The sequence below is a fragment of the Corythoichthys intestinalis genome, chromosome 16 (assembly GCF_030265065.1).
Source record: "Corythoichthys intestinalis isolate RoL2023-P3 chromosome 16, ASM3026506v1, whole genome shotgun sequence".
In the NCBI taxonomy this organism is placed as follows: Eukaryota; Metazoa; Chordata; class Actinopteri; order Syngnathiformes; family Syngnathidae; genus Corythoichthys; species Corythoichthys intestinalis.
The window spans coordinates 20,777,165-20,793,320 of NC_080410.1; positions in this window are offsets into that span (position 1 = coordinate 20,777,165).

Genomic DNA, 16,156 nt, shown 5'->3' on the forward strand with positions numbered 1-16,156 from the left:
TTGGCACACAGTAAGAAACTGAGCCTTATCAGGCTTATCCTTTTCTTCATTGTATTTTTTTAGTAATGCGTCTCCTGCGTAATAAAAGCAGAGTTCAAACTAGGCGCTAACGCTAACGAAAAGCTACATCGCTGCCATCTTGTGTGCTGCTGTCGCTCTTTGCTGACGTAATTGATGCATGAATTCCGATTTGGGAGACTTGACAGTTCAGACCGCCACCACATTCTGAAAAAATGTAGCCCAGATCGGATTGAAACAAATACTAAAGTGACCCAGATCGGATTTGAATTCTTCCACTTCTATGCGACTTGTCCCGTTCAGACCATCAAGTTAATGCCTCACTCAAGTCAGAAAAACACAACAAAATCGGATTCGTGCATTAAGACCTGCAGTATGAACCTAGCCTAATCTCTTTCCCTCATTTACTATAGAGTAACTATTTCCGGCAGGAATTGATCCATGGTTACATGTACAACTCACCTACTGGTCAGAATGCTACTGTAGCTAACATTCACCATGTAAATTACTACAAAAAATAGGGTTAATTTCAGGCAAAGTCAAGTCTGTTTGAACTCAAATGAGCCAAGCTGAAAAACTGTTGAGGGTTATTAAGTGAAACTGAATTGTTTTTATTTCCACATTTCTTCACAGAATTAAAACTGTGAGACATGTTTGACATTGCAACTATTACATGTTTGAAATGTTATAATTGAATAGAAAATTCTTCTCGCTGAGCTGATAGCCAACCAATGAAAATGTGCTGCCCTTCCTAAATTGTACTTGTACACCCTTTTTTGCATACCATTCACATCCAGGATGTGTCGCAGGAAGGTAAGCCATTAGTGCATAGCATTGGCCTCCTCCCTATCAGAAGCAGAGCAAAGAAGTGTTCAGTAGGTGAGCAGATAGAATAGAAAAAAGATGAATGGAAAACCAACGATTTCAATATAACTGCACTTAGGCGATGAAGACCTCCGTCACGTCTTAAATGTTTGTCAATTACAAAGTCAAGGCCTCCTAACAGCTCAAAGGAAGTTACTTTAAGATTCAACATTTATTTGTATTTTATTGTCATCTAAACCAGTGTTTTTCAATCTTTTTTGACTCAAGGCACATTTTTACATTGGAAAAAATCTCGCGGCACGACACAAACTAAAAATGTTCCAAAATTATTTTCTTCACAATATATTTACCTATAAAATAATTTCTCAATATGTATACTTACTCAGTGTGAAACTTGAGCCTGTTTAGATGAACACAGAGTCGATATCCTTATTCTTCAACCGCTCTCAGTCTCTATTTTATTATTATTATTGTTATTATTATAATTTTTTTTTCAGAAAGGGGGACTTGAGCAATATCTTTAACCACATTAGGGCCGAGCATCTCGCAGACAATGGCTTTGCAGGCAGGTAGTATTAAATGTCTCTGTCACGGTGTGGGACTTTTTGGATTTAGCAACAAGGTAACTGGCTTTGAGGGCTTTCTCATTTACCTTTGTAGCTTTTATCAAAAAGTTGCCCGTTTCTCTGTGTTTTTACGAAGGCAAACAAAATGGTCCATCGACTTGTTTTGAAGCGACAGGTGTTTCGTTTGGAGATGACGTTTTAAACTTGCTTCGCACCATGGCGCTGTTTTTGGATTGCTGCTCGTGTCGCGTTCAAGAACTGCTCGGATTTTTAGCCATTAGCTACCTTGCTGTTGTCAACAGTGTGTTGGAATAAAACACAGGGGGATGATTGACGGTCGTCACATATGGATATAATAGAAAGGACACTTTGAAGTACATCGACACATGATGAGTCTAACCAAATGATGTGCAGTCGACGTGCTGGGGTCCACATTGTCGTGGACAGCAAGGTCGTTCATGGCTAAAAATCCGAGCAGTTTTTGAACGCGACACGAGCAATACTCCACTCATCTGCACACGACCGAGAATTTTCTACCTACTCTTTCCTTCCTTCTACTGCAACTCCGCCCAAAGACGTGAAAAAACAATATTTTAACAGCTTCGAATGGGGAAATAGAAAGGAGAGGAGTCAGTGATTACTTTCCCACTTTATTGAGGCAACAATGGAAAATAATAAACAAAATAACAGCGACATCCACAACATGCGACCGCGAACTTGGCTCTCACGCCGTTCTCTCTGTCCTGAGACTCCCTTCCTCCTTGCTTGCTTCCCACTATGTCACCACGCTGCAGTCTGATGGCCCCTTCAAGGGCCCGTACACAGTTACGGACATTACAAATTTATATATTATATATATAAATGCGACATTAAATAATTTCTCGCGGCACACCTGACGGCCGCGGAACACTGGTTAAAAAACACTGATTTAAACGTAGCTGTTGTCAAATGAAGCACAAAATTCAGACAGTGACAAAAATGTAAGACAGAATTAACTGTAATTTGTGATCAGTCAACTGTTCGACTATGCAAGTTTCAATACATTAACCAACTTGAATTAAACAGGTCAGTCTACTCGTTGCTGTAAAAAAAAAAATAGTCAATGTTAATAAGATTTGTTTAAGCACAAAGAATCACTGACTGTGAATCACAAAATACAACTCAGAAATGTTATTTTCTGACCTTTTGCTTAAGAGAATTGTATTTTTGTGAACTACACATTACTATGTAAATTTGCGGGTGTACATGCATGACTGCATGTGAGCACAGAAGCATTTATTAATTGCAAGGATGTGTGCAGTATGCCAAATTTTTTTATTAAAATATAATCTTTCAATATTTGATTTCATGTGCTGAGGCTTCATGAAACAGTGGGGTAAAGGGAAGTGCCTTAAATATTTGATCAAATGCAGGTAACTCATACTAGCTTGAAGATCACGTCGGGTGACAGATCGCTTCCCAGATATCTCAATGTAAACCAAAACTTCGAGCCCTATTCAAGGCTTAGATCTTAAAATAAAAAGCAATTTGGCAAAATAAAAATATTTGAGGACTTCACATCAGGGAAACTAGCTAGACACTGACTAATAAAAAGTGGAAGCTAAATCATGTTCTGAAATGGACAAAAAAAAGTCCAAAGCTGCAAATTTTCCCAGTGGACCTACTGTAACCCATTAAAGTCACACATTTTCCAGCTATAATCCAGCATCTCCGAAAGTGTAAGCAATTTTAAGATAGCATTAGTGAAAAATCTAACATTAGCCACGCCTGCTGTTTTAATAGCATTACTTGATGGATATATTAAGATTATGTATTATATTTTAATGGAGTGGTTTTATAAGCACAGGCTCATCCCAGAACCAGCCTGGTGCACTGTGCAATGGTGCAAGCATTTTATCAATCCTTTAAAATGTGTGAATGTGAGACGCATTTTACTCTGGGCCTTAGCAATTTTGCAATGTCTCATTCTAACTTTGATTTATAAACCCCAGTTTTGATTAGGTTTGTATGCTTTTAAAACATATATACAAATAGAATTTTTTTTTTCTTTTGAAAATCATTTTCAGCCTATATTGAATTGATTACATTCCATTCTGATCCACCTTTGCATTACATCACAAGTGTTGTTGAGTATTTGGAACGGATGATTTCTAGTTCCAATTTTGCCCATGGGAAGTGTAAAGAATCTTTTGCAAGTATTACTAAATGTAAAGAAATATGTGCTCCTGAAAGAGAGCATATTGAACTTTTCAACTATTTTAGCTGTGTTAATTATTATACAATCTTTGACAAAACTTGTTATTTCATGTCAGATAAACACCCGAAGTGTTTATCAAAAGCACATTTAAATGAGGCCTGAGAGGTAACATTCTGGGCAGTTTTTATATTGAAATTGCACAACAAATATTTGATTGAATGTTATATTTGAGTTTATTCTCTGATGTTTTATTTCTATTTACCAGAATTTGCTAGATGCAACTTTATGGTTGAAATTTTTCTTCTCATCTTCAAACCTAAAGGGAATTCTTTGAGGGTCAATTTGGAAAGCTTTCCAAAGATTATGAACCTTGCTAGTTTCCATACACTCACTTACTCACCCATATTAGAGCACCCACTGAAGTCTATTGTTTAACAGCACACAAAGCCTGGCTGAGAGAGTGTTGACAGAAGGTGCACTGCAGCGTCTCTATCAGTGCCACACCACTGATTAACACTTCTTCCTCATGATTCTTATCTGTGGAGCAGACGCAAGGTCTCCATCTGGCTCCTCAATAGCTTCTGAGCACATACTGTACTTATTACTTATTTATAATTCATTCATATGGTTGGAGTCAGTTTAAAATAAGTAGATGGTGCTTAGGAGTCTCCAATATATAGTTGTTTCTATTATTGTTTTGTTTATCAAAAGACATGGACTCTGGAACCTCTCAGACAGTAAGATGGTAATTTAGTGTGTGATCACTGTGAATCTTGCACTTAGTAAGAACTAGACAATTGTGTAATGTAAACTGTATTCCCTCCTTTAGACAAATACGCATTTAGTCATCTAACCTGAATGGAACTTCATTGCCTGGGTATCTTTTTCATCATCACCATGCTTTTTATCCATTATATGCTCATTGGAACCACGCTTTGCAAACAGGCACAAACGACATTGTAAATACTGTATGTTCTCAATGCAACTATAGCTAATATGTGAAGGACATGCTCCCCTTTTATCCTTTTAGCTTGCAATCAGTGGCAGATATGAAACCCACAAAGAGACATGCATCATGATTTCACTGTCAGAGTTTACTTCCCAGAGGGCTTTATTGTCCCCTCAGCCTTCTGCCTCACGACTTTTATGCTGTATATAAAGACTAATGAGTTGGAAGAGGAAAATGTACAGTGGTGACCAGCTCAATCCATCCCCATGGATGAAAGCATAGAGCGTGACCGCCTTTGCTTTAAACAAGTCCTGTTTTTTCATTTAGAATCCAAAATATCTTCACTGAAAAGATAATCAAGCAATGTGTGTTTTGTAGTTGTTCCTGAAAAATGCAAAACAACATAATTAGATTCAAACATACTTAGCCAGTACTGTAGCGAAATTAGAGGCGAGGAGTGATTATACAAAAATCTAAAGCCTTCCTCCTGTTAGCACAGACCTGAAGGTGAATTTACATTCCAGTGAACTAATATCTACCTTGTATAAAGCAGAAGGCCATACAAGTGCAGCTATGCAGCCGGTAATTATGAACTTATGCAGAACTAACTAGACTTTAATTGGAGCAGACAAACTGCTCATATGAAATGCTGTGATATTGTCAGTGGATGGATATGGCCTAAAAGGCAATGAGTGTTGCTGATTTGGTCAGTACAATTCAAGGACGCGCATTAAACCATCAAGCTAATAGTACATATTTTCTATAGGCATGATTCAGTAAATGCAGAGTGAAGTTGTAATGACACCTTTTGCAAGGAAGGACATATCCTGTATTTTCAATACAAGGGACTTCATGGATTTAAATGAGCCACTCAGTTATCAGATACACTCTGATAATACTACATTAAAAACAACCGTGCCGCCCTACCCACACCAATAGTTTATACACTAATGGCCAAAAGTATTGCCACCCCTGCAATTCTGTCAGATAATGGTCAATTTCTCCCAGAAAATGATTGCAATTACAAACGCGTTGGTAGTACTATCTTCATTTATTTTGCTTGTAATAAAAAAACACAAAAGAGAATGGAAAAAAATCAAATCATTATCATTTTACACAAAACTCCAAAATGGACCGGACAAAAGTATACGAAGCTTCTGTAATTTGTGTAATTAACAGCACCTGTTACTTACCTGTGGCACATAACAGGTGGTGGCAATAACTAAATCACACATGCAGCCAGTTAAAATGGATTAAAGTTGACTCAACCTCTGTCCTGTGTCGTTGTGTGTACCACATTGAGCATGGAGAAAAAAAAATGAGACCAAAGAACTGTCTGAGGACTTGAGAAGCAAAATTGTGAGGAAGCAAGGGCAATCTCAAGGCTACAAGTCCATCTCCAAAGACCTGAAAGTTCCTGTAGCCACTGTGCGCAGCGTCATCAATAAGTGTACAGCCCATGGCACCGTGGCTAACCTCCCTAGATGTGGACAGACAATAAAAATTGACAAGAGATTTCAACGAAAGATTGTGCAGATGGTGGATAACGAACCTCGACTAACATACAAACAAGTTCAAGCTGTCCTGCAGTCTGAGCGTAAAACAGTTTCAACCTGTATTATCCGTCGGCGTCTGAATGAAAAGGGACTCTATGGTAGGATACCCAGGAAGACCCCACTCTAACCCAGAGATGTAAAAAAGCCAGGCTAGGGTTTGCCAAAACTTACCTGAGCATGCCAAAAACGTTTTCGGGAAAATGTTCTCTGGTCAGATGAGACAAAAGTAAAGCTTTTTGGCATCAACATAGAGTTTACAGGGAAAAAGACAAGGCCTTCAAAGAAAAGAACACGGTCCCTACAGTCAAACAGGGCGGGTTGGACGCTTTCACAGACTTGTCACGTGTTGCCCACTGGCGCTCTCTGTGCGGGGAGGGCTGCTGGCGCGATTTTATAAACCGGACATATACGTCATTTTTGGTCGGCATCAGCTGTCACAGCGTTGGTCAAATCATGTTTTGTTCCGGGGGGAGCGTTCCCAACGTCGTAACTCCAGCCAATTTAAGCTCATCAAGACTGTAAGTGGTGGCAAGTGGTAAAATGGGGCCTAAAAAAATCCAGCACCACCAGTGCCGGTCCGCGACCATTAAAGCCCGACCCGGCCTGAGCCCGGTCAATGAACTTGATTTGCTGGCCCGAGCACGAAAAAAACCCAAAATTTTATCTTTTATTTGTAGGCTCCAGCCCGAAAAAAAACAATGAAGTTTTATAATTTATTTGTAGGCTCAAGCCCGAACCCCCAAACCCCCGAAATTTTATGTTTTATTTGTGAGGACTTAGGATAAGGATGAAAAGGATGGGATGTGCCAGTCAGACCTGGACAGCACTGCTTGCTGCTTGGGAAAATTGACATTTTCTTAATGTTTAAAAAGTCTGCATATTTTTATGATCATTATAAATGTGTTTAAACAATGAAATAACGCTGGGAAAGTTTGTTAAATACAAGGAGCTGTGGTTTTGCAGACACAAAGGGGAAGATTAAAAAGGATCACATTTGTGACAACGTCTATGCGTAACAGACTGTCTTTGGTAATGAATTCTCAGTTGGCAGAAAAATGTTTTCTCGATGTTTAAATAGTCAACATATTTTTATGATCATTTTAGTCTGTTAAATATAAATAAACAGATGCGGTTTTGCGGACACACAGAGGGGAAGATTCAAAAGGGGGCATGGCACGCTCTGACTCTGCACTTATATGGTTTGCAATGACCATACAGCGCCTTCACTTTTTTATCCAAATTATTTATTTATAACAAGTATTTATTAGTTTAACATCCATAAATCGTTTGAGTATACATATATAAATATATATTTATTTTTAAAAGTTAGCGAGTGACAACTCCGGCACTGCCCGACCCGAACGTTTTTGGACATTTTAATTTCGTTATGTTTTCAGTTTAATTTAGCTATTTCCGCTTGCTATGTTTGTAATTGTTTGTATACTGCATTGCGTTTTACGGCAAAGAGGGAGGAAGTGACGATTGGCCCGCTATGATATTTACCTTTATCAGCCATCGTGCTGTGACCCTGGAATTTAACGCTTGCTTTCATGCAACGTACACCGCTTCCCGGGTAACAACAGTCTGAGTGGACCAATCACAGTTCATTTCTGTCACGTCATCTGCGTCGACGTGACGCAAGGGCTTAAAAAATTCAATAGGACCGCGTCAGGCTACGGCGCAGGGTCATAAATCGGGTCTTCCTTGCATAACTTGGCCTTTAAGGAAGTCCATGAACATAGGGACGCCAAAATCAAGAGGTGGAGGATCCTGTTCCTGCATGTTCCGACACAAATTAACCCCTGGGCTGAGGGTGCCAATACTTTTGTCTGGCCCATTTTTGGAGGTTTGTGTAAAATGATAATGATTATTTGGTTTTTTTAATTCTCTTTAGTGCTTAGTACAAAATAAATGAAAATATTACTACCAAAGCATTTGTAATTGCAATAATTTTCTGGGAGAAATTGAGCATTATCTGACAGATTTGCAGGGGTGCCAATACTTTTGGCCAGCAGTGTAAATCGTGCGCTAATACACCTATAGTAAAATCATAAATACTAAATAAAATAATACCGTACTCAAATTAAATAATTAAAAGGCTCATTCTAAGCTCATACAATACTAAAATGTAATGGTGATCCGCATGTACAGTACCTCAGACATGAGCTAATTAAACTAAAACAACATTCAGTACAATTCAGTTAGCAATTACTGTATAATGGCAATAAATTGATTTAACGGCTCTGGGGCGTATCGACATACATTTAATTTTATTGTTATTACCAACAGTAAATGAAAACAGAATTGTAGGTTTTTATCCCTCTGTTTCCCCATATACTTTTTTGCAGGCTGTCCCACTTTTGCCAGATGCACAATTGAATGGCTGGTGAATGACATACTCTGGATTGAAATGTGTGTGTACTACGTATCTGATAATGGTCCACATGATTTTTAGATATGTCAAGAATCTGAAGATGAATATACAACAACATCGTCACATGCCATGTACACACTAAGACTGTTGTGTTGACCAAAATGTTTATGGCTTAAAGCGTTTGCACAAAAAGTTATTAATACAAGACAGGATAGGGGTTTGAGGGATTTATGTCTCTGCAACATTCACTCGTCTGTGTCTTTCACTTTGACAAATCACAAATGACCTCCCACCCACCAAATGGCTGGAGCAGATGAGCAGAGTGAAGTGGACATGCTCAAATACAAACAACACAAGCATTGAGCTTGTAAATAAATGCTGCTCTATTGTTTTGAAAGCATGGAAGTACAGAAAATGCATGCTTGGATGCTGGAGTTATTTGGAAATTTTTGCCTCAGTCTCAGCCGTAGAGTCAAGCTTGAATGCGTAGACTGATTAGTCTTGCAAAATTACATGAAACAGGCATTTCTCAGAGCAAAATTTACTAATTTGGTGTGCTAATGTTTGAGGCGAACTAATGCATCACTTTGAAAAAGACATGCTTCATAAGAAACCCATCTTTACAGAGCGAATTGTACTAATCCTGCAAACTTTAGTTATAAAAAGGTGAATACAATATGACATTTTCACAAAAATATCATGTACAATGGACCGCTAATGTCAAACACAATTCCTTCCAACCCTATTCCGAGATGGTTTTCTACTTTTGATTTGTTTGTTTTTTTACTTTTTTTTTTTTTTTACACTTTGTAGATGTACTCAGGTGTAAAAATGTTTCTTAGGTGGATTTTCATGCAAGTGCAAAGCTTGTCGCCTGTGTTTTCAGAATTTAGCAGACTATGTTGGGCAGGGGTGAAAGTGGCTAGAATTTCTTGCCGAAACTCCCTGACATGAGCCAGGTAATTTAATAATAAGACCTCCTAAAACCACAGAAATGCCAATAAAACTGCTTTTGGCAGTTCTACCCATAACACAACAGGCTTTACGCATGCATTAAGCTACTGCATTACACTTACTGTAACAAGGTATCCACGAGAAACTGATTTGCATTCAAAATTTATTTTTTTTCCATGATATGCAAAATAACAGTTACCAAAAACATCATACAGAAACTCTGACCTCCATCTCCTCATTTTTATTTTCCCTCATGTCCTCACATCTACAGTAAATGCAAAACCTTAATTTTAACTCCTTTAAGAACATAGAATGAACAGTATATTAAAGGGTATTACAACACCTGGGGAAATGCTAATATTCCATCATTTATCCATAAACGCATGCCTTTTGGATTCATATAATGCCACTTCGTGTAATTACACACATCGCAACACCAAGAAAATGATAGAAATTTGGATCGATTGTCAAGCTAAACCGACCGGTGCCCGAGATCCTGGAAATCTAGCATATTGTGTGTGTGACATCACAACAAGGAAACAACCGGCTCAGTGCTTAGTAGACTACTGAATGGCGACGATGATGGCGGACAATTTTGTTTCTAGTTGCAGCGACGAATCCGACGTAACGAACGTTCTTCTAATGGTGACGAGGAGAGTTATGAACCTTTCTTTGGTGTTTTGGGTTATCAATTTGAGCCCAAACGAAAGCAAATGCAGCCTAATGGAGGAAGTCGGCGTGATGTCACGATGACATTACCTCGCTTGGCAACGTGTCGCCATTTTGTGAAGGGGGAACGCACAGCTAAACATTCCATAGACAAACGTCTGAAATTAATATATTTCAGGTGTGTTTTGCGTCTTTTTTGCTAAAAACGTCTTAAACGTGGCTTACTATTATCACGAGTCACTGCCGACAGACGCGAGGAGGCGATGCAATTTAAAATTAGCGTTTATTGGCTTACAAAGCTGCCGATACAAAGTCGCAGCTGATAGCTGGATAAACAAAGGAATGGCCTGCAGTGGAGTTCGGAAACATCTACAACTACCTCATAAAGTCACCCAGTAAGTTGACCTTTATCATTTACGTGGAATATGTACTGTGTGGAACTGAGAAAATTGGTAGTATATACGAAGTAATTATTTCTGCTGTAACCGGTAATTTGCCTCCAAGCGTTATTTAGCCGTGAGCACGTCACGGCAAAATAACCAATTCCCACCGGGCCAATGATATACTGATTGACTAATCAGAGCAGTTCACGGCAAAAGAAAAATAACGCTTTTCGAGTTGCCGGTTCCGGTAATAATAACCACTGCCTAGTCTATTGAATCCTAGCTGCTAATAGGGGCAAAAATTAAAGTTTACTCACCAGTAATAAAATGTCGGCTGCAAACGTAAATGTGCTTGGATTTAGGTTCCCACAGGCGAAAATAGCCCACGGAACCGTCTTCTTTTACTGTTCCTCGATTAATTGCTCTCAGCCATTTGTTTCTCCTTTTCTTCTCACGTGGAAAAATGAAGGACTTCAAATGCAGCTCCGAACTCTTCCTTGTGTGACAACCCGCAACACAGCAACTTTTAGTCATTTCGACGGAAAAAAGACCGCAAATAAAATGAAAGTTTAACGCGTTTGTATTACAATGCACGACAGAGCAACTGCTTGTGACTCGTCTTTTGCCCCATTGTCAATATGGCAACGCTTTGTTGTGGCTGGTGACGTCATTAAATGCCCGGATGTCCGACTTCCTCTATGAAAGGATCATTGAGGGGAGCAATCACACTGATGAAACACCGGCAACAGATCGTGTGGGAAACACCGAATGGTTTGTTTTGCATTTCTTTTTGTGAAGCTGATACATGGTGACCCCAAAATAAAGTAATGTATAGAATAATTATCATTTATTGTGCTATCATAGGTTTTAGCTCTGCCAACAGACACAAATATGAATGGGATTAGAGGATTTGTTCTATATAATTTACAAGCGATAATTTATACATGTGTCCAGTACTAAATCCAATGCGTGATATGTTTTTTTTTATTATAAAAGAGTACTCACTCTGGCCATTTCGAGCTTGGCTGCTCCGCTCCTTTGGTTAGCCTGGGGTGGTGGGGTGGTCTCATCAGAGCCAGTCATCGTCCTCTTTCTTGATATCTCGGGACATTTAGGTGGCTGTGCGTGTATGATGGGCACCGCATCTGCTTTCAGCAGCAATTTCTTAGCAAAACCTGATTTCATTTGTCCATAGTTCGAATAGCTTTCAGGTGTAAAATGCGCACCACACAAAACCATGCCGGAGGCTGGGTCTGCAAAATTAGCCCTCTTAGCACGGACGAACTTCACTCATTGTCTGCGTAGTCCAGCTTTTTTTGTCGCGTTTGGGAACTCATGGGTACTACATTGCGACAAATGGCTATTTGTACACCACAAAACATGACAGGTTTGAACCATTTTAGCGATTTTTTTGATAAAACACGAACACAACTCTTTCGTCGATGAACAACGATGGCACCTGCATCGACCTTTTGTTTCCTTGTTGTGACGTCTCCGCCCCATTCAGCTGTTTCCGGAATACTTTCGGAAATGTCCGTAATTTTTTATCTATTTTCGATAATTGCTCATGAATGTGATTTATTTATTTTTTTGTTGACTTTATTAATATATGTTATCTTGCCACATAACGGTTCTATTGATATCTCACAGCCCCTTAGTATTATAATACCCTTTAAAACTGAAGATAACTATTGACTTATATATTATTATAAACAAAAAAACATACATTAACAAAAATAAGTACAAATGACTTACATTTTGCACAGTGAAATAGAATATATTTTTAGGCTAATGCAACCATCGACTTTTTTATTTATATTCATTCATTCATTCATTCATTCATTCCATTTTATCCATTTCAACCATCGACTTTTTTTATTTATATATTATTAGGAAATATAAATAAGTAGCCTAATATACTGTAAGTAAATGGACAAAAAATATGTCTAAAGTGCACATTAGCTACGTTACCAAATGTATCACATTTTTGACAAGCATTTCTGGACCTCATTGCAGTAAAGAAATTTGTTTAAAAACATTGTGTTCAATCTCACTTTAGTTATATTTGTTTTATCACGAGAACTGCATGTAATGTTTAATGAATCATTCATGATAGAAATTAGAGAACATATACAGTGGGGCAAATAAGTATTTAGTCAACCACCAATTGTGCAAGTTCTCCCCCTTGAAAAGATTAGAGAGACCTGTAATTGTCAACATGGGTAAACCTCAACCATGAGAGACAGAATGTGAAAAAAAAAAAAAAAACAACAGAAAATCACATTGTTTTATTTTTAAAGAATTTATATCCAAATTAGAGTGGAAAATAAGTATTTGGTCACCTACAAACAAGCAAGGTTTCTGGTCGTCAAAGAGGTCTAACTGCTTCTAACGAGGTCTAACGAGGTCTAACAAGGCTCCACTCATTACCTGTATTAATGGCACCTGTTTTAACTCATTATCGGTATAAAAGAGACCTGTCCACAATCTCAGTCAGTCACAATCCAAACTCCACTATGGCCAAGACCACCACGAAGCACACCAGAGACAAAATTGTAGACCTGCACCAGGCTGGGAAGACTAAATCTGCCATAGGTAAAACGCTTGGTCTAAAGAAATCAACTGTGGGAGCAATTATTAGAAAATGGAAGACATACAAGACCACTGATAATCTCCCTCGATATGGGACTCCATGCAAGATCTCACCCCATGGCGTCAAAATGATAACAAGAACGGTGAGCAAAAATCCCAGAACCACACGGGGGGGCCTTGTGAATGACATACAGAGAGCTGGGATCACAGTAACAAAGGCTACTATCAGTAACACAATGCGCCGCCAGGGACTCAAAACCTGCATTGCCAGACGTGGCCCCCTGCTGAAGCCAGTACACCTCCAGGCCCGTCTGCGGTTCGCTAGAGAGCATTGATCCAGAAGAGAGAATGAGAATGAGAGAATGATCCAGAAGAGGAATGGGAGAATGTCTCACAGTCAGATGAAACCAAAATAGAACTTTTTGGTAGAAACACAGGTTCTCGTGTTTGGAGGAGAAAGAATACTGAATTGCATCTGAAGAACACCATACCCACTGTGAAGCATGGGGGTGGAAACATCCTACTTTGGAGCTGTTTTTCTGCAAAGGGACCAAGACGACTGATGTGTGTAAAGGAAAGAATGAATAGGGCCATGTATCGAAAAATTTTGAGGGAAAATCTCCTTCCATCAGCAAGGGCATTGAAGATGAGACGTGGCTGGGTCTTTCAGCATGACAATGATCCCAAACACACAGCCAGGGCAACAAAGAAGTGGCATCGTAAGAAGCATTTCAAGGTCCTGGAGTGGCCTAGCCAGTCTCCAGAGCTCAACCCCATAGAAATGAGGTGATCTGCATGGAGGAATGGGCCAAAATACCAGCAACAGTGTGTGAAAAGCTTGTGAAGAGTTACAGAAAACGTTTGACCTCTGGTATTGCCAACAAAGGGTACATAACAAAGTATTGAGATGAAGTTTTGGTATTGACCAAATACTTATTTCCACCATGATTTGCAAATAAATTCTTTAAGAATCTAACAATGTGATTTTCTGTTTTTTTTTTTTTTCCCACATTCTGTCTCTCATGGCTGAGGTTTACCCATGGTGACAATTATAGGCCTGTCTAATATTTTCAAGTGGGTGCACTTGCACAATTAGAGGTTGACTAAATACTTATTTGCCCCACTGTATATAATTTTTAAAAAATTGTTTTAAACATTTTTTTACATATGTTTATGGACCACATAAAGCTTTCAAATTAAAAAAAAAAAAAAAAAAAAATCACAATTTTCTGGTCATTATTTCTGGGGTCAGGCATTATAACATGGAAGATGTTCTGAACCTTCCCATCAGAGCAAATAAAATAAAATAAGCCTCTTCAATTCTTTCCTTTCTCTTAAAGATCTGATTAATTTTTCGTTGCATTGCCCTTTTTTATCGCATTAGCTCAACAAGCTTGTACTTTTTTGTTGTTGTTGTCCCAGAAACATGTGGAGAATTGGAGTCCACACGGGGGGTTGTCTGCGCGCATGTGCACATCGATGCAAGTCAACTGTCTCGTTGGACTCAGATATACACACTGGGAGAACTCCGTGGAATAAATAAATAATAAATATCTGTGGAAACGGATGATGCCACACAAGCACTTAGGCTTGTTGTTAACACTTGTGTATGTAAATCTGACGTTAGTAGATTGTTTTCTTCTTGGGATGCGAGTGTGGCAGCCTGGCAGCTTTTTTTTTTTTTTTAATATTTTTTTTTTAACATGAATGTTTAACAGTTGCCGGCTTATTTTTGGGATCCAAGCACCATTCCGCCCCCAACTTCAATATCGGAACAGCGTTCCAGACCACTTAGGATAGGTGCACTGGTGAAAAGTGGATGTGTCCTTTTCGGCCCTTCCAGTGCAAGGGCTAAAACACCCTTTCACTTTGTGTGCTTTATGTTGCTTTATTTGCACCAGGCACCAACATTAGGCCCATGTTCCCTTACACATTAAAGCAAGGAAAATCTATTACTGACGCTGAAACCTAAATAGCTCCCAGTAGGCACTGCAGCACCTTTCATGACAGAAGCCCTCCCACTGGTGTATGAATGGGTGACTGTGAGCCAATGTAAAGCACTTTGGGCACTGCAACAGTGTAGAAAAAAACATTATGTAAGTTGTCCATTTACCCTTATCTCAATATGAACATGAACAGATTCCAGTCATTAATTTCATAATAATTCTTACATTAAATTACATAATATAACAGGCTAAGATGGAGTTGTCACATTTGTTCTCTGTATGCCGCTCTCCCCTCAATTACCTTCCTGCTAAATTATTAAATCCTGTCTTGGTGAGAATGCAAGATGACAATGTCACCCTTTGAGAACAGCATGTGCGGTCTACTAAGTATGTTAACCTTTAGTACGCAATTGACTGTGCACAATTACGTATCGTTAGTGTGCATATCTAATTTTCTCAAACTCAAATAAGATAATCGTGGCGAGAAGGTTGGAATAATTGACTAGTGAGGGGCATAGTGGATGCAAAAATGCAAAGAACATTTTTTCTCCTCAATGCCATCTACATTGCCTTTGCAAAGACTTCCTCGAGTGGTGCCCTTTACCTCCAATTCCCCTCAACACAGGAGAGCTCCGCTGAGACTAAAGGAACATCCGCGTGAAAGCTTCATGATCCAACTCAAGAGACCAGACCAGACTTGGCCTATCTTGACTTTTTACTCATAAATGATGCATATGATTGAGATGGAAGAGCCGGCTTCCTTAAGGTTACATGAACATGCACACCTTACACTTTTGTGCATCTTAAATGTGACAGGACATGTGTCATGCAATGGACTGGTATTTATGTAAATGAGGCCTTTGCTTCATCCAAATAGGCATAAGCGTGAAGATGGTTTCAATAGTGTAGAATTTCTTATGTTGCTCATATACACACACGCACATATATATACACCTAAATTATGCAGGTAAATACACACTGATTCATTAAGGGCACAAGACCTGATATAATGCAACAGCACTATCTTCCGTCTCCCCACAAAACTGCACAACTGCAGCACACTGAATCCCAGTGACAGAATGTTTCTTCGCTTCTCTCCTTTAACTGATGGTAACCTGCTGTTTCAT